General features: G+C 44.7%; 1 long non-coding RNA gene across 1 annotated transcript; it reads right to left on the bottom strand.

Moving 5' to 3' along the window:
* Positions 1–4651: 4651 nt before the first annotated feature.
* Positions 4652–16964, bottom strand: LOC115286833. The gene is made up of 2 exons (XR_003906309.1): positions 16912–16964; positions 4652–4925 (listed from the first exon to the last, which is right to left on the bottom strand). It is a non-coding gene; the product is annotated as an uncharacterized LOC115286833 (long non-coding RNA).
* Between the last annotated feature and the right edge of the window lie 2543 nt (positions 16965–19507).

Genomic DNA, 19507 nt, shown 5'->3' with positions numbered 1-19507 from the left:
GATGTCCTCTTTGGAGAAGTGTCTGTTCATGTCTTCTGCCCATTTCTTCACTGGATTATTTGTTTTGTGAGTGTGAAGTTTGGTGAGTTCCTTGTACATTTTCGATATTAGCCCTTTATCTGATATGTCATTTGCATCCTACCTTTCTCTTAAGAAATTAGCCCACAAGTTCAAAATCCGTCTGAACCGCCTTCCTTCTTTCCATTAGCTGCCTTTTCTTCCTGTATTTTCCACTTCCCTGCCCCTTAGAGTCTGGGCTGCTTCCTGCCACAGTTGACTGGGGCTTCCCCCCCGCGGGTCTCTGCACCCCAGGCAGGAAGAGAGGATAGAGATCCTCTGCCGTGTGTGTGTGTGTGTGTGTGTGTGTGTGTGTGTGTGTGTTCCTATAAAGACAAGCAGAGCTGGCCAATTTGGGCAAAAGGGGAGGCATGGAGAATGGGCTGAGTTTATTTCTAAGCTCTAAAAAATACCCGTTTGTTACCATCTGTACCCAAAGGGATATATTTGAGCACCACTTGGTGTTTCTTTTCTTTCCCTGCACCTGCTCACTGATTTAAGTGTTCGCCACCCCGGAAGCAGATCTCGAGAAGGTGAGTTGGAGCATGCACAAGTAATAGGAAAGGGTGCATGTTTCGGCCTTTTGGTTCTGCCCTTGGCTTCCCCAGTACCGCCAGCCAACAGCCCGTGTAGGGGAGCAGCGTCCTGGGCATTCACCAGGCAGTGGGGGATTGATACAGCAGCACCGACTGCAACTTCCGGCTTTTCTTGAGTATTTACTCTGTGTCAGGCGTTGTGCTGCTGCTTACTTGTGTTTAATCCTAACAACCTACTATTTCTATGTACCTAGTGGTAAACACTGAAATGTACAGAAGTGAAACAGCTAGCTCTAAGTGATAGCGACCAGAGCTCTGTTTTCCCAACATAAGCCTTAATAATAACTGACGGTACATACATTTTTCCAGTTTACAACGTTTTCCTCAGGAATGGTATTTTATTCGAGCCTTGGCAAAGGGCCCTGGAGGCTAAGCGACAACCCAAGATGATATAACTCATTAGTTAGACCAGGTGAGACTTAATGCGGGTTCTTGTAAAACAATGGTGTCAGAAAACTGAAGGTAGATCTCCAGGTCATGTGAGAAGGAAGAGAGAGTCTTCTGAGTTACATGTGTATCTCTACTACTCAGAGCTTATCCTGAACAGTAAAAACAATGCTAGTTGGCCCAAACCTGTGCATTGAGCCCAGCAACAGATTAGGTGGGTGTGTCTGGTGATCCTCAGCGAAAATTTACCATGAAATAACCTCATTAAAGTAAAAAATAACTAAATGAGTCAGAACTATACATTTTATCTGGCACATGCCTTGCTTCAGAGCATACAAAATGAAGGAAAACTTTCAAAATCTTTTTATGAAGCAAGAATAACATATCTAAGCCTGATAAAAAATGGCACCAAAAAAAAAGAAAAGAAAATGAAAATTACAGACTAGACTAACACGACTTATGAATGTTGGTGGAAAAATCTTTTAAAAATTTTAGTGAGCACACTGTGAAACCGTATTAATAAAATAATAAAAATAGTGTACCATGAACAATTGGGGCTTTTGCCAGGAATTCAAAGATTAAATATTAGAAACTGTATTAATATTAATATAATTTATCCTATTAATAGGCACAAGGGAAACAATCCACAGGATTGTTTCTAAGGATGCTAAAATTTCTTTGGCAAATTCAACATCCCTTTCTAATTAAGACTCTTTTTTAAAAAATTTATTTTAGAGAGGGAGGGAGAGAGCACATACACGCACGGAAGGGGAAGTGGGACACAGAGGGAATCTCAAGCAGGTACCACACTTAGCATGGAGCCCAAGGTGGGGCTCTATCTCATGACCCTGGGATCATGATCTGAGCCCAAATCAGGAATCAGATGCTCCACTGACTGAGCCACCCAGAACTCCCCCCTCATTAAAACTCTTGAGAAAATATCTCCTTAAAATGATAAAAGATATCTATCTCCATCCTAAAGCTAGCACCTTAATAAATGGGATATTCTAGGGACATTCCCAAAAAGGGACATGGAAAAGATGTCTGCTGCCTCCACGGCCACCTAACATCATTCTCGAAGTGTTAGCTAACATAATCAGAATAGAGGAAACCATCACAGGCAGATGGATATGAAAGAAGACATAATCTCTGCTTGCAGAAGACATAGTGATATACCTAGAAATCTTAGAGAATTAATGACTTAAAATCTCAATAAAAGGATTCAGCAGGGCAGCAAGATATAAAGTTAACATGGGAAAGAATAACAGCATTCATATACACAAAGATCCATCACAACGTTTAATGAATGAGAAAACCAAATTTATAATAGAAAGGATAAAATAAAATATTTAGTAATAGAATTATCTCATTTAAAAAACATGTGTACAGGGGCATCTGGGCAACTCGGTTGAGCATCCAATTTCGCTTCAAGTCACGATCTCATGGTTCGTGAGTTCAAGCCCAGCATTGGGCTGGCTGCTGACAGCACAGTGCCTGGTTGGGATCCTTTGTCCCTGTCTCTCTCTCTGCCCTCCCTTGCTTAAGATCTTTTCTCTCTCAAAATTAAACATTAAAAAAAAAAAAACCCAATAAGGTTGCCTGGGTGGCTCAGTCGGTTGAGCGTCTGGCTTTGGCTCAGGTCATGATCTCACAGTTCATGGGTTCCAGCCCTGCATCAGGCTCTGTGCTGATGGCTAGCTCAGAGCCTGGAGCCTGTTTCAGATTCTGTGTCTCCCTCTCTCTGACCCTCCCCTGCTCATGCTGTCTCTCTCTGTCTCTCAAAAATAAATTTAAAAAACAGGAAAAAAAACATGTTCATAAAATTACACATGCCTGTAGCAACTTTATTCATCCTAGCCAAAAACTGGAAACCACTTGAATGGCTCATGTTGTGGGTGAACCCAGGCTAGCATGTCCACACAGTGGAACACCAGTCAGCAAGGACGGGAATGACAGTGCTTTGTGCAGCAACATGGAAGAATCGCACAAGTACTTTCCAGGAGAAAGAAGCCGGACTGAAAGGCCACTTATCGTTTGACGGCATTTATTTGAAATTCTCCGGAGGCAGACTGTGGTGACAGGAAGATTGGCACTTCTCAAAGACCGGAGCTAGTGAGGGGAGTTACTGCAAACAGGCATGGGAAAAGTTCTGGGAGTAAAGAGGCGGTTTTATAACTTGATTGTAGCGATGGTGACGCAACTGTCTACATTTGCCAAACTCCCGGAATTGTACACTGGGCTTTATTAGGCACCAATTATACCTTGACAAAGCTGACTTTTAAAAAATAACTAGAGGCGCTTGGGTGGCTCAGTTGGTTAGGTGTCCAAGTTTGGCTCAGTTCATGATCTTGTGGTTCATGAGTTCGAGCCCCGCGTCGGGCTCTGGGCTGACAGCTTGGAGCCTGGAGTCTGCTTTGGATTCTGTGTCTCCCTCTTTCTCTGCCCTCCCCTGCTCGTGCTCTGTCTCTCTGTCTCTCAAAAATAAATAAATAAATGTTAAAATAAATAAATAAATAAATAAATAAATAAATAAATAAATCATTTTCTCCCTGGGAGCCTGGGTGGCTCAGTTGGCTGAGCATCCGACTCTGATCTCGGCTCAGGTCGTGATCTCACAGCTGCCAGACCTAGCCGTGCGTTGGGCTTTGTGCTGACAGCACGGAGCCTGCTTGGGATTCTCTCTCTCTGCCTCTGCCCCTCTTCCCCCACTTTTCAAAATAAATAAATAAGCATGAAAAAGATAACTTTCCTCTTTACTAGAGAGGCTCATGTTCTAGAAATCCCAAGAAAGCCAGCAAAGGCCATCCTGGAGTAAAGCTGAAACAGAGAAAGACTTGTATTTGTACAAAATAGCTTTGTGGGGTGTTAAGATGTGGACTAGACGTTTTCAGGCAGGAAATTCCATGTCAACAGGTCATTTCTTTCACGGTTACAGGTTTGGAGTTTCTCATCATGTCTTATAAAGCTCTGAGTAGATGGACAGCAATAGGGAAAGTGGAGATCACATAAGCACTTCCCCCAAGGCACCAACTACTTGTTTCACTCATATTTTCTCTTCTTATTTCATCTGCATATATGCCTCACATAGGTGGAAATGGCTAAGCACAGGGACAGGTGAGATCAAGGCTAGGGGCTTGCACACGTGCATGTGTCTGCAGAAGCGTGTGCACATGCTTGGGTATGTGCATGTAAAACTCTACTTCCTTTTCTCTACATCTCATAAATCCAGGATTATTTCTTGTCCTTACAGAACCACACAATCTTAGTTGAATGTACAAAACTATTGAATGTAAGCAATTTTCTTTTACTCTGGTCTCAACACCATCCCCAGTAGAGAAGAAAATAGGGAACATTGTTCTCTTCTGCTTAACCAGGGACTGTGCACATACACACACATGTTGTTTCCTCTGTTTTCACATGAGCAACATGGCTGCTACTGAGAGTGACTTTCTTGACAGGATCAGTGTGAGAGTCAACTACTTTCTGGGATAATGGACTTGATTCTGAGGTTCAACCTCCTGTGCTCCCGTTTCCTAGCTGTCTCCTCCCCACTTTTCCAGGATCAGTAGATCTGTAAGGAAGTCCAAGCAGCACACTTTTAAGGCTACCCCTTCTTTGTAATCTAACTTTAATGACACTGAAATTGAAAAGCAAAGGTTTTCTAAGTCCATGTCTAAGTTATTGTATGGATTACTGTTCCCCAGTCTTTTCCTTCTCATGGTTGATTTGAATGTGCATTTGTCTGTCTTCTGCTGTTTACTTCATCGCGTAGAACCTTCTAGCGGTTGCTGGTATTGCTGCCATTACTGCTATGGTTATCCATTTGAAGATAGCGGGGAATCAAGACTCAAACGTAGATGTTATTTCATTCCAACTTTTCATCCTCTAAGATTGAAATACACGTATAAGGGGAAAGTAAAAGACGGAGTCAAGTCTAAAAAAGATGGCAAGTAAACATATTGTGTACCATAATATCAAACATGAAGAATCCTGCTATTAGAAACTTGCAGTTTGCAAAGTGGATTATTGGCCAGAATCTTCTTCAGTGATCAGTTAGCAGGCACCCACGCTGGGAGATAAGAGGGACAAAAATAAAGGAGGGACGTCCTAGAATTTTATCGACTGTAACCATGGTCAGCAGTAGCTTTCACCTCAAAAGTATTTTCCATGGGGGAAGGTACCTGGGTGGCTCAGTAAGCTAATCATCTGACTTTGGCTCAGGTCATGAACTCAGGTTGGTGAGTTCGAGCCCTGCGTTGGACTCTGTGCTGACAGCTCAGAGCCTGGACCCTGCTTCAGATTCTGTGTCTCCTTCTCTCTCTGCCCCTCCCCTGCTCACTCTCTCTCTCTCAAAAATAAACATTAAAATATTTAAGAAGTTTTCCCTGAAAATTGTTTCTGTACCATTTGCAGACTTTAATATTCATTTTTTTCTTCTGCAGACAAATGAGTAACCAGCACTCCCAGTTAATATCAATCGCTATTAACCAATGTGTTGGTGACCTGGTGTCTCGGCACACTGGATTACCAGCACGCAAAAATTGGGAAGTGAACCCAGGGGCTGTACATGTAAGAGAAATCAGGCTTAAGACTTGTGTCAAATACAACAAATTACCCACTTTTTAATCCATTTGTTAAAATCCCATGATTCAAACTGTTTGTTAAAATCCAATGAATATAATATTTAACTGACAGAATTTGGAGTCAGCCAGCGTTTGAATTTCAACACTACCACAATGGAGGCAACCTTAGGCAAGTCACCGAACCCTCTCTCTGCCTCCCTGTCCTCATTTGCAAAATGAATTTAACAATGATACTGATTTCATAGGGTCGCTGAGGGGATGATATAAATAACAGATGTGAAGTAAATATTTATTAAATGAAATAATGCATATGAAATGCGTAGCACATGCTAAATTACTTTCTGTTTAATTTTCACAGGTATCTAGAGTGATTATTTGAAGTGTCTGATTTGCCTCAGGTGAATTGGAAGGTGGAACCCAGAGATTTTGAAAGAAGAAGTCTATTTATTTATTTATTGTCAAGTTGGTACCCAGTGCTCTTCCCCACAAGTGCCCTCCTCCATGCCCATCCCCCCCTTCGCTTTCCCCCTCCCCCTTAAGCCCTCAGTTTGTTTTCCATATTCAAGAGTCTCTCATGATTTGCCCCTCTCCTTCTCCCCAACTATATATCCCCCTTCCCCTCCCCCCATGGTTCTCTGTTATGTTTCTCCTGTTCTACTTATGAGTGAAAACATGTGGTATCTGTCCTTCTCTGCCTGACTTATTTTGCTTAGCCTGACACCCTCGAGGTCCCCTCCCCTCTTCCCTCTTCCAGATTTCCCTCACACCATATCCATACTCTCTTCCTCTCCTCTACACAAAAGCCTGTCAACATGGTGGTTGACAGGAAGTGGGGGGAGAGAATGGACAGTATGGCCAGTCAGGCCACCCTGAAGGGGCTTTGCTCTCCTTTATACTTCACACCACTGTCACTACCCATGTCCTCCTTCAGGAGGGTGACAGCCCCTACATGAACTGGGCTTGCTCAACAATCCTGAGACGTGCTGCTCGCCAAAGGCCCAGTGAAGGGATATTCTGGCTCATTTCTTTCCTACTTTCTACTTTTCAAGGTCTAGTAAAGTCTAGACTTCTCTTGGCTTGCCTACAGTGATTGTACAGCAGTGGGAAAGCCAAGGAAAGGGGACATAGGAAACACCAGGAAAGGCATCTGTCTGGATATGGCCAGAGTATAATTTATTTGCCACAGAGAATTTTTTTCTTTTTACATCAGGTTAAAGCCATTGGAAAATCAGTTGTAGGTCCTGATTTCATTGTATAGTTCATCATTACATACAAACATCTATGCAGAGAAGACATTTTCTTTCTACAGCAGATAATGGAAGGGTTTCTAGCTTGACTGGGAATGAGGGCTGTACAAAAGGAGATAAGAATGCAGAGGTAAGAGGCATCAGGTGATAGGAAAACTTCAGTGTCTGGGTAAAGAGAGTGGACACATGGCCCACCATGATGGAATGTATTACCAGGTAGGCAGAATGCCCAAGTGCGATTACAGAGATGCCTAGATGCAGGACCCCCTCCACACAGCAGACTCATTCTTGCAAAGTCAGACATCAATGGAACCTTCAGAGACAATATTATTTTAAGTATGAGAGAACAATTCACTATTTACAAGATCCCTGTGGGTCGCCTGGGTAGCTCAGTCAATTAAGCGTCCCCTGTTGGCTCAGGTCATGATCTCACAATTTGTGGGTTTGAATCCTGTGTCAGGCTCTGAGCTTTCAGCACAGAGCCTGAAACCAGGAGCCTGATTCAGATCCCATGTCTTCCTCTCTTTGTCACCCACTCTGCACCCTCCAACTCACACTCTTTCTGTCTCTCTCAAAAATAAATAAACACTAAAAAATATTTTTTTAAAGATCTCTTTGCTAAAGAAGAATCCTTCCTAAAATTGGAATAATATTATCTCATCCAATTTACTAGCTCATAGTTTTAGTTATGTGAATATATGAATGCAGGGCCCTTGGAATCTTGAATGAAGCCTTGCAGAAAACTGAGTTCATGGGCTGATGACTGTCCATCCTCATCAATCAATCATCAGTCAGTCCGTAGAGACCTAGCGCTGCGCCCTGTGTGCTGATGGTTTCTCCAACATGCTGGGCACTTTCTCACGTTGGGGCCTTGGCTCTCACCTGCCCTCTGCCTCCACATATTCAGTCTCTCCCTGGCCCCTCTCCTTTATACATTGTTCTCAATGAGATCTACCCAGAATAACTGATTTTAAACCACAACCACCCATCTCTTGCAGTCTGGGTCCTCCCTGCTCTGCTCAGTTCTCCTCTTTACAAGGCACTTTTCACTCTTTTATATACTACGTACTTTACATATCAGTGATACTATTGTTTACTACCTGCCTCTCCAGGATGCGGATCTTTGTTTGGTTTATTCATTCATATATTCTCAGCATCTGGACACAGCACAGAGTAGGTGCTTAAGAAATATTCCTTGAGTGAATAAATGAATGAATGGTTTCTAGACATTCCACAGTTAACACAAAACCTTTATGTTTTATCTTTTAGCTGATGTTTTTAGTATCACACAGACGATGCTGCTTGGCGGACACATTTGTGACCTGTCACCACACCACTAAAGGTGTCTTGCACCACAAAGATGCACAGAACTTGGAGTCCAGTCTTGGACTTGCTAACTGTGTGGCCTTGGGCCTCAGTTTCCTTATCTCTACAAAGGAACCAGTAACTTCTTCAGAGGGTTGCTTTGGCGAAAAATTAATCGACACAGGTGAGTGTTCGTGCACCACAAAATGGAATACAGACACGGTTCCATATTTAGAAGTATGTGGGGTTTTTTTTAATTTTAATTTTTTAAATTTTTTATTTATTTTTGAGAGAGAGACACACAGAGTGTCAGTGAGGGAGGGGCAGAGAGAGAAGGAGACACAGAATGTGAAGCAGGCTCCAGGCTCTGAGTTGTCAGCACAGAGCTTGACACGAGGCTCAAACCCATGAACTGTGAGACCATGACCTGAGCTGAAGTCGACTGCTTAACAGACTGAGCCCCCCAGGCACCCCGCACGTGGGGTTTTGATCTGCAGTTTTCACTGTTCATACACTTTTCTGACCTGGCTTGCTCATCCACTGTTGGGTTAGTTGTCTCTCCCAGTAATAGTTTACCTTCACCAATGATGTACTGTGTCATGAGAATTCTGTGAGGCAGGTGTATATACCATCTCCTCGCTTAGCAAGTTTAACATCATTATCTCACTTTATAGGCAAAGGGAAGGAGGGTCAAAAGTGGCCAAGGCCAGCTGGGTGGCAAATGGCAGGGCTGAGACTCAGTCGGTAACTCTCTGAGTTGACCATCCATTTGGCCACCTTGCTTATTTCAACACCTGACTCCAACCTCTAGCAGTACATCCTCTGCCTCCTCCTCTTCCTCGTCCTGCCTCTCCACCTGCTTCCAAGCACTCACATGCACATGCTCATGCATGTTTGCTCCAGCCACCCTGACCCCAATGTCCACAACGTGGTATAACATGTGATTTGCTGGATCACCACCTCACGGCACAGAGACCACGATCTGGCATAGGCCTCTTAGCTCACTGTGGCTCTTTTCTACTTTAATCCCTCTTAGGGGTCAAAAAAGGTCACTTTAATTTGAGCTATGCTTCTCCACATTCTAGGGGGTAAATGATGTCATAATAGTACTGGGGAGGGTCACAGAGGCCTCTAGCTCCATCCCACATGAATGTGAGGTAGTATTGTGTGTCCTTCAGGCCATCAGCCTCGACCAGAACTTTTAATAATTAATTCACCTTCCTGACAGAGAGATCTGATGCTCACAGAGAAAATCGAGAGACCCGAGCAGGGCAGCTGAGCTAAGCAGATTTTTGTTCTGTCATTGAACCTGCAAGTCACATGATGATGGCTGTCACAGTCCTGCGTGGGTCCCTGCTCCTAAGTACTTACAATATACACCAAACTCACAGTCTACTTGCCTGGCAGGAGAAATCATTTATTCCGTTCTTTTAAAATAAATTTAATTTTTTAATGTTTATTTATTTTTGAGAGAGAGAGAGCAGGAGAGGGCCAGATAGAGAAAGAGACACAGAATCCAAAGCATGTTCCAGGCTCTGAGCTGTCAGCATAGAGCCCAACGTGGGGCTCAAACCCATGAACCATGAGATCATGACCTGAGCTGAAGTTGGATGCTCAACTGACCCAGGCACCACCATTTGTTCCATTCTTAAATTCCTCCTTTACCTTTCTTTCCTAAGGCTTTGGAAACAGGTTAACTGGCAGAAAGAAACAGGAAGAGGAGACAAAGTTGTGCCTCAGCAAAGCTTTGAATCATACCCAGTTTGATGAATGAGAGCTCCTCGTTCGTGCTCTGAGGGAGTTTTAGGACAAGAGTCCTCTGGGTGGAGGCTGTGGATTCAGTCTGCAGCTGTACCCCCACAACTTGAAGATCCTTTACAAGGCAAGGTCAGATTTCCAAGGCTGGAAACTTGGCTAAGGATCCTGGGGCAGGAGGAGGGAAGAAAGGAGAAATGAGTGGCACGTGCCCCTATCTTGTCAGCAGGCCCGTAGTCAGCACGCCGATGGCCTGGGATGAGGCTAACAGCATCACCCATCTTGGCTGGTACCAGGCACGTGGTGTGTCCAGCCTCACAGCTATGGGTTATCTGTGCCAGGTGAGTGAGCGGCAACACATCCAAGAAAGATCCATGAATTTGGCTGGTGCAGCCAGCGGTCTATGATGGCACAGCTAGGTCTGGGTCCCTGGTGGGGACCCTTGGAGATCCTCATGGGGTCGCTGAATGTGAGTTCAGAAGGGCTCTTGGGATGCCCTGTGCTCCAGGTCCCTGCCACTGAGCAGAATCCCCACCAAAACATCCCGACTGGAAATCCATCTTGGTCGTTACCAAATGAATGAAAAAGAGTCTTTTCTAATATTGAGGCCAAACATTCAGAGTGGATTTGGCAGTTCTGATTGAAATGAGCCTTCCAAGCTCAGGAAGGATTGGCTTCATGGTCTTGGAGCAGTGGGGGTGCCGACACACTCATTGTGACCAGAACCTGCAGAGAAAATATTTCTCCCGTGTGTTATCTACAACTACTGGGGTCTAATTCCTCATCATCTTCCTCTTTGGGCTCACAGAGGCTCTAGGGCTGACTTGGCCTCCCCTCAACTCTTGCTAGAAATGCCTCAGTGTGGCCATGACACCCGTGCAGTCACCTTCTGCCCTGGCTGATTACTCTGCCCTGTTCCACCCCAGTGAGCCAGCCTTCCAGATACATGGAGGCCCGGAATCCAGCACACAGCTGCTCAGGACGCTTGGGAAAGTTAGATCTCAGGAACCCCCGGTCTTACCCAACCTGCACATGCCACACACACTTACTAAGTTCCCAAATGAAAAACAGAGTCAGGACCCACCTTCTGCCTTTGATGTTTGCTTCATTTAGCATCTTTTCTGCCCGATGAGCCCTGAATGCTATGCATTCATTCACCAAACATCTACTCAGTACCTGTTCTTCAGCAGGCGTCAATGTCATGTCCTCCATGAAGTTGGCCACAACCTCCCTAGAGAGATGGTCGCTTTCCTTTCTCTTTTTCCATGGTTCTTTACTCATGTCCCCAGATGTGCTTTTTTCATGTGCTGCAATGACACATCACTCTTGGCTTCTACCCTGTAGGCCCGTGATGTTCCTGCTTAAAGAGAGAATCGAACTCTCCAGCTTTGTACCACCAGTGTCCGGCACTCTCTGAATGTTCACCAAGGAACATTAATGAATGGAAGCAAAGTGATAAGCTTAAGTACTTCCTCAGGGAGGAAGCATGCTTTTGTGGTTAAGGGTACAGGCCTGAAGTCAGACTGCCTTAGTTTTCATCCCGGCTCCAAGATGTGCCAGCAAGGTGATGTGAGACAAGTGATTTCACCACTCTGGGCCTCAGTTTCCACATTTGAAAAGTGATGATCTCAGTAGTACCTGCTTCATTGTGTCATTAGGAGGAGACCATAAATTGACCCCGAATAAAATATATTGAGACTGTCAGGCATGTCATATGTCCTCACTAAATGGCAACTATTATTGTTTGTTATTCCTTCTCTGTGGATTTGATTCTTTTTGATGAAATGCTTGTGCATTTGGATGGACAACGGCATGGATTTTAAGATGTGGAGGACCGAGTAAAATTCAGATATCATTTTCCATGAAAAGCAGAGAGGAAAAGTCAATGGATTTTATGCTTTGCTTTCATTCTCCCCAGTGAGACTTGAGCTGCACTCCTTGGCTTTATAAGGACTCTGGAGGAACAAGAAGGATCCTGGAACATGGCCAAGTGTAGCTGTGAGAGGAATTTCTAGCCAAAGAAAATATAGTTTAAGGGCAAAATATGTCATCAAACAGGAAAAAAATGATCCTAGGTTTTTCTTATTGAAAAAAAAAAAAAAGAAAGGGTGGATTAGGACAAGTTCTGCTACATTAACCACTAAGATACCCAAGAGACAAATGACACTTTTAGGGGCCTGGCAGCATTTCCTAGTCTGGAGACACAAGACTTGGAGACCAGTTAGGTAATCTTAAATTTGGCCTAGCTTTTTAATAAAGTTTTAAAAATAAATGTTGAAAGGAGCTTTCTCTTGGATCCTTCGGGTCCCCTGCTGTGGTCTTCCACCAGTCACTCTGGCTGCCCCTTTCTTGTTCAGGGTCACACCTTTGATAGTAAATAGTAACAGAACTCTGGGACTGGTCAAATGAGTCATTAGGAAAGTGCCCATAAGCCCGGGAAGTCACTTGTAGGGATAATGGTTATGAGAGGAAGCACTGAAACACACAAAATCTTCCCCAAACTACCAGCAAAGGCTGGTGTTGGGCTGGGGACTCTGGGGAGCCTGCCAGGTTGGGGGGGCAGGTGAAAATATAACTCGCAGAGCTCAGGGATGAAGTCTAGATTTGCTCAGACCCCTCTGACTGCCTACTTCTTTTTTGAATCTGCATTTCCCAGATGTCCGAGAGTTGGGTTTTCATTTTCTTCCTGTTCATCTTCTTTCCCTCTTTGTGTCTCACTTTTTAAGGAACTGAGGCTGACCTTGATTTATTTGACAGTGACAGGGTGAAAGTTTACTTCCGTCTCAAGTTTCAGTGAGCTTGAGCCAGTGCTGGGCAGCCTTCTTTTGCCCAACCTCCTAGATTTACCGCCATCTTTACCCTGCCCGTGCCCTGGGGGCTAAGCTGTGTGCTCACCTCTGAGGAGTCCTAGGGAGAGGTCATGAGCCAGGAGAGGTTGGGGTTTTTATTCTCTTGGATCTCTTTTTTAGGTGAATCCCAAAAATATCCTGTCTGGTAGTCTTCCCCATCCATCCGTCTGCTCAGGTTTCCAGCATCCCCTCCCTACCCAAGCCCTGCATACCTGAGCCGGTGTTCTTATAAACCAGAGCCTACCTCTTTGATCTTTGAGAAATTTATTTTAAATTCATTTTTAATGATTATTTGTTTTTGAGAAACAGACAGACAGCATGAGCAGGGGAGGGGCAGAGAAAGAGGGAGACACAGAATCCAAAGCGCACTCCAGGCTCTGAGCTCTTGGCCCAACTCAAGAACTGCAAGATTGTGAACAGAGCTGAAGTCAGATGCTTAACTGACTGAGTCACCCAGGCACCCTGAGAGTGGTCCCTCTATTATATGCACCTCAAATTAGCCTAATTTGAGTGTGTCATCTGTTTCATGCAAGGGCACAAATCGATGGGAAGATTGTTTAAAAATTCAGATTCCTGGGTACAGACTGAAGAAAGTCTGAATGAATAGTAGGTGCAGAGAGGCCTCTGCATGTTTAGCAAGGGCTTGCTTCTGATGCCTGTGCACTCCAGAGATGACTTTGGGAGAGACTTGACCCGACTCGGACTGTCGAACTGGATGTCGTCCAGATTCAGTCAATGGTAAGAATAACGTAGCCCCCATTGTTCCAGCGTCTCTTCTGAGAAGTCCAAATAGTTGTATGAGATCATTATGAGCTAAGTTGGGAAAGGCCGGGAGATTTCTAAACTGAGTCCTGGAGCCTGTGGGAGGGCTCCAGTAACTAGAACCAGAATTACAGAGGATCAGCATATGGGAGGTTGCGTGATCCTCAACACTTCATTGATTTCTGCTGGCATGCTTTACCTGGAGCCGAGGGCCCCTGAAGCTTGTTTGTATTGATTGCACCATCACTAATAAGATAGATGTAATGCGTGGCATAGGCCCAAACCTGGAATTCAAGAATTCTGTCCATGCAAGCCAGCCACGCATGCCACGAGTCCAAGCTAACAGTTGTTAATTGCGCAGTGTTACAAGGAGGCACCCGGCCCAGGGGGAAAACCAGAAAACAAATGAACTGGTATCAGAAAAACACCAAGGACAATGGGCCAAGCATGCAGAGAAAATCCAAAACCTATAGGGCTCTTGAAGTTGTGTGGACTTACCATTTCAGGAGCATGTCCTGTTTTGAATATACCAGGCACATTCTTGGAAGGTGACTATTTCAAATATTTAGGGTAGTATTTGTTTAGGAGGCAGGGCAGACAACAGAGGAGGTTGGGAAAGAACATTGCCTCTTCTGAGAACTGTAAACTTCTTCTGCCTCTTTGGTTCATTTTTTGAACAGAAGCTCAGAGAGGAGAAGGGGCCGGCTCACGTTCTCCTTCGCAAGGACGGGCCGCTGGAGCAGTCCTCCTGTTTTCAAGGACTTACAGCAAGAATCTGGTTACAGACTCCCCTTCAAGATAATCTAATTAAAAATTGTTTTAATGTTTATTTATTTTTGAAAGAAAGAGCACATGTGCACAAGTGGAGGAGGGATAGAGAGGGGGGGGGGACAGAGGATCTGTAGCCGGTCCTTAATTGACAGCACAGAGCCTAGTGTGGGGCTCAAACCTATCAACTGTGATATCATGGCCTGGCAGACCTTGGATGCTTAACCGACTGAGCCACCCAAATGTTCCCAAACTAATCTAAGTCCTCTGTTCTTGCCAAATCTTATGTCAGAAAAGCTCCCTTGAATAAGCTGATGTGCAATGACATGAATGAGGCACATACTCTTTCGGCACACTCCATTCCTGGCTATGGATGTTTCATGAATCACGTGGTAGGTCCCCAAGCATAGAGCAATCGAGACAAGGATGGGCTGTAGCGTCAAAACCTCGGGTCTTGATGCTGCCGCGTACTTGAAGAAACTCCTTGAATGACTCTGATTCTTTGTTTCCTCATTAGCAAACCTAACAAGACCAAGAGCCTCCTTAGAGGAGGTGATCATTCATACTATCAATGTAGCCAATCATAGCACAGCAGCCAATATAGAGTAACAGGGTCTTAATAAATGAGAGTGGTCATTCTTGTTACTCTTCTTGTTTTTAATTTTTTTCAATGTTTTATTTATTTTTGAGAGAGAGAGAGAGAGAGAGAGAGAGAGAGAGAGAGAGAGATCATGAGTGGGGGGTGGGAGGATCAGAGAGAGAGGGAGACACAGAATCTGAAGACAGGCTCCAGGCTCTGAGCTAGCTGTCAGCACAGAGCCTGATGCAGGGCTCGAACCCACTAACCACCAGATCATGACCTGAGCCGAAGCCAGATGCTCAACCGACTGAGCCACCCAGGAGCTCCTCTTATTACTCTTCTAGAAGCTCTAGCTAAGCCCCCATGGCCTCCTTCCTTCCCATTTACCAAAGCCCCAGCTCAGAGATGCCGCAGCCAGAGGACACTCATGCTTCCAAGGAAATGTGGAACCTAAATGTGGGAACTGGCCTGGGGCTGAAGTTCAGGGACTTTGTCAAGTCTCCATTCTAGAGATCCGGATTCTAAAATGATTGCTCCCCACACACTCATCAGTGACCATCCCACCTTCTGCTGACTCCAGTTTCCTGGGTTCCACAGATTTCTCCTTCCCCAGAGGAGAGTCGGGTCACAAACAATAGACCCCATCCATGGAAACTCAATGGCTCTGTCTCCCAGGCCATGACAAGTGGGTGAAGCCAGATAGCCTGTGATTAAACAGAGCTCCTTTGCACGAGCTTTTCTTTGTGAGAAGTTGAAAAATCACCAAATGTATTTGCTTAAATACACATCATTCTTGGAGTCATCCCTGCCACCCTCTCTAACATACTTTCTGAATATATGTGACACCGTCCAGAACCTACTGAACTCAGTCCCTCATCGATGTCAGTTCAACAGTGCCTTACCCTAATCCACTACCTGAGTCCATCTAACAATCAGGATTCTGGATTATTTGCCACCAAACTATTCTCACAGAGCATCTATGTCCTGTTTTTAATGTTAACATCCACCTATCCATCCACCCACCAGTCCATCCATCCATCTATCCATCCATCCATCCGCATATCCGTTCATATTATTAACTGCTCACTACTTGTGGGTACTCTCTAAGTGAGCGATTCTTGAATGAGTATAAGGAGACCTGATCTATGGAAAGAAACATGAAAATATTGTATTGAGGCTTAAGTAATTTATCTTGGTGGCTTAGATCAGTCCTCAAACAGCCAATGTCTCTGTGGAATATAGAATCTTCCAGGACCAACGGAGCCACTGGAAATATAGCTTTTGTTCCCACGGGGGCTCTCCTTGAGCCCCTCCCCACTGGAACCTCACAAAGTACCAGAAGATTTAGAAGTGCCCCAGTATAACTCCCCCCCCCCACTTCTAACTCCAGAACTTGAGGATAAAGAATACTTAGTAAATCAAATTTTCTCCCTTCATTGTCGGTGTAGGTGTAATTTACATTCTTTGTAGATTTTTTTTCCTCTTTAAGCAAAATGTAGATACACATTTTCTTTCAAGCTTCTTCCTAGAAGCAGTAACATTTAGGAGAAAATCAAAACCCTCCTTGGCTCTGCCCAAAGGCTCCTGGTGGACCTTGACCATTTTACGTTGGGGGTGAAGTTTTTGGGAGGACCGTGTAGCATCTGTTCAGTCAAGAGCAGAAGCTGCGGGGTGCGCTAGTGTTCTTCCCCACACAAAAGCAGCGAGTGAGTCACCTGGGGGCTCCCTGTGTTGGGCCAGGAAAATCAACAGTGATCCTTGTGCAGAGCAGGGTCCTTTCCATTGGTCTGTTTGATTTTGTTCTAGCATCACATGGCTCATTGGGAGGCTAAGGGTCCTGTGAGAGCCGTGGCCGTTTCCATAATTATACATTTATTTTAAACTCACTCTGCAGACCTCCCTGAAGCCCATAATTTTAACCTGAGAGTCTTCTGTTCTTGGTCTGCAGGTTTCTATTTTACTGCTTTATGCTACGGAGTCAATTTCCCTTTAACTATGTTTATGCGGTGATAAATTACTCACTTTTGGGATCTTAAAGACAATCACTGTGTTTTTCTCTTTTTGCCAGGTGTCCTAAGTAGGTGTTTATGACATAGGAACCTAAATTTTGCCAGCTTTTCTTCCTGACATCACAACTGGGTCAGCGTTAACAAACAGGGGTCTCGGCTTCAGAATGACAGCACAGATCCCCACATCTACATTTCTAGCCACAGCTCAGAGTGACACATGTGACAGCCGGTGAGGAGAGTGCTGGAGCAGGCCACCAAATGCTTTTCCCCCCAGAATTCTTTTGTGTTTATCGATGTCCAGGAAGTGATTATAATTAGTGCTCAAAGGGTTTGCTATGAATTCTTAATTCTATTCCTACAAGTGCCGCTGCCATTAATGGAAAGAGTGTTGAAGGAGGAAGAAGAGAAAAGCTGGGTGGGGGTGGGGAAGAAATTGGGTGGGCTGGGACTGCTGAAGGAAGCCTGAGAGACCCCAGACCATCAACTGTCTGTTTAAAAGGAAATGTGCTCTGGGGCTCCTGCATGGCTCGGTTGATTAGGCGTCCAACTTAGGCTCAGGTCATGATCTCACAGTTCGTGGGTTTGAGCCCCATGTCGGGCTCAGGGCTGACAGAGCCCTGGAGCCTGCTTTGGATCTGTGTCTCCCTCTCTCTTTCTGCTCCTTCCCCACTTGTGTTCTGTCTCTCTCTCTCTCTCTCTCTCAAAAATAAATAACCATTAAAAAATAATAAAACATAAAAATAAAAGGAAATGGTTGACAACAAGATCGGACATTTGGGAAAATGCTTGCTATGTTCTGGGTGCTGTTGTAGGTCCTTTACCTGCATTATTTCATTGAATTTTTACAAAAGTCTATGAGGTAGGAACTGTTATGATCTCTTGGGCAAATAAATTACTGTCCTATTGCATATGCAGTTCTGATATTACGCATTTAGCGTGATACTGCATACAGATTGATAAAGGCTGACATTGCATGTAGATTGCATACTGAAGGGTGCGTTCAGGTCAAGCAGGACCGTTTGTCAGGATGGCCATCCCCACTTGGAAACTGACCTTTCCTTAAGCACATTGTTGAAAGCAGTGGCCCAGTTTAGAAAGTAACCTTGTGCTTCTGGGAAGAAGAGTGGAGGACAAAAGCAACTGGATACGCAGAGGAAGAAATAAAAAAACAAAAAAACCCAGCGAGGCTAGCAGGTCTCAGAGTGGCATCTGAAATCAAGATTAAGTGTCTGACCCACTCAGGAAGCAGCAGCTAGGGCGCCTCTACATGGGGGAAGGAAGAAGAAGCAGCCATCTCTGCATCATGGGTGGTGATGGTCAGGAGACCTCAGCCCCCTAACCACCTTCCCCATCTGACAGGCTAATAATCACCCAACATAGCAGAGCAGACACACATGAAAAGCTTCATAAATGTTCATTTCTTTATTTCTTTGATAAGAGGCAAATGATTTATAAGTAAAGTATACCTCCTTATGAATTTATTTAAAGATATTATTTTTTATTAAAATTTATTTTTAATATTTATTTATTTAGGGGTGTCTGGGGGGCTCAGTCAGTTAAGTGGTGGCTTCAGCTCAGGTCATGATCTCACTGCTTGTGAGTTCCAACCCCACTCTGGGCTCTGTGCTGACGGCTCAGAACCTGCTTCGGATTCTGTGTCTCCCTCTCTCTCTGCTCCTCCCCTGCTCTCACTCTGTCTCTCTCTTTTTAAAAAAAATTTTTTTTTGGTTAACATTTATTTACTATTGAGAAACAGAGAGAGACAGAGCACTAGCAAGGGAAGGGAAGAAAGAAGGGGAGACACAGCATCCAAGGCAGGCCCCAGGCTCTGAGCTGTCAGCACAGAGCCTGATGCAGGGCTTGAACCCACAAGCAGTAAGATCATGGTCTGAGCTGAAGTTGGGTGCTCAACTGACTGAGCCATCCAGGCACCCCTGTCTCTCTCTTAAAAATAACTAAACACTAAAAAAATTTTAAAGTTTATTTATTTATTTTGAGAGAGAGAGAGATTAAAAAAAATGAGTGTGTACTTGTCTGCATGTGCTATCAGGAGAGGGGCAGAGAGAGAAGCCCAAGCAAGATCCATGCTTAGGGTAGATGGAGCCCAATTGGGGGCTTGATCCCAAGAACCCAAAATCACCACCTGGGCTGATATCAAGGGTCAGTTGCTTAACTGACTGAGCTGTCCCAAGATCTAGTTTTAAGAGTAGGTTTTACTAAATTGTAAGGAAGAGAGATCTTGGGGACACCTGGCCTCTGAGGGGGAGGGAGGGTGGAGCTAATACCTCAGGGAAAATGAAAGGTAAAGGAAGAACCGGGTGGGAAACCAAAGGGAAGCCTCTCCTGGGGCAGCCCTGGGCACAGAGCAATGAGACAAAGTGATACATGCAGCCAGCTACAGACCTGACCTTGAGCCCACGTTGGTTCCGTGGGTACCTGGATGCTGCCATCATCTTAATGCCACAGCAAACCCATGTGTCCTTATTTACACAGTTCATGCACTTCTGTCTGTTCCTTTAGCGGGAAAGCTATAGATGTTTCATCCAACTGAGAGACTGCCTTGGGGGTAGTTTGGGGGAATACATGGGTGCGTTTGAGTTTTCACCTTC

Source organism: Suricata suricatta, chromosome 3 (genome assembly GCF_006229205.1).
Source record: "Suricata suricatta isolate VVHF042 chromosome 3, meerkat_22Aug2017_6uvM2_HiC, whole genome shotgun sequence".
NCBI classification, from domain to species: domain Eukaryota; kingdom Metazoa; phylum Chordata; class Mammalia; order Carnivora; family Herpestidae; genus Suricata; species Suricata suricatta.
This window is presented reverse-complemented; position numbering and strand designations above follow the sequence as displayed.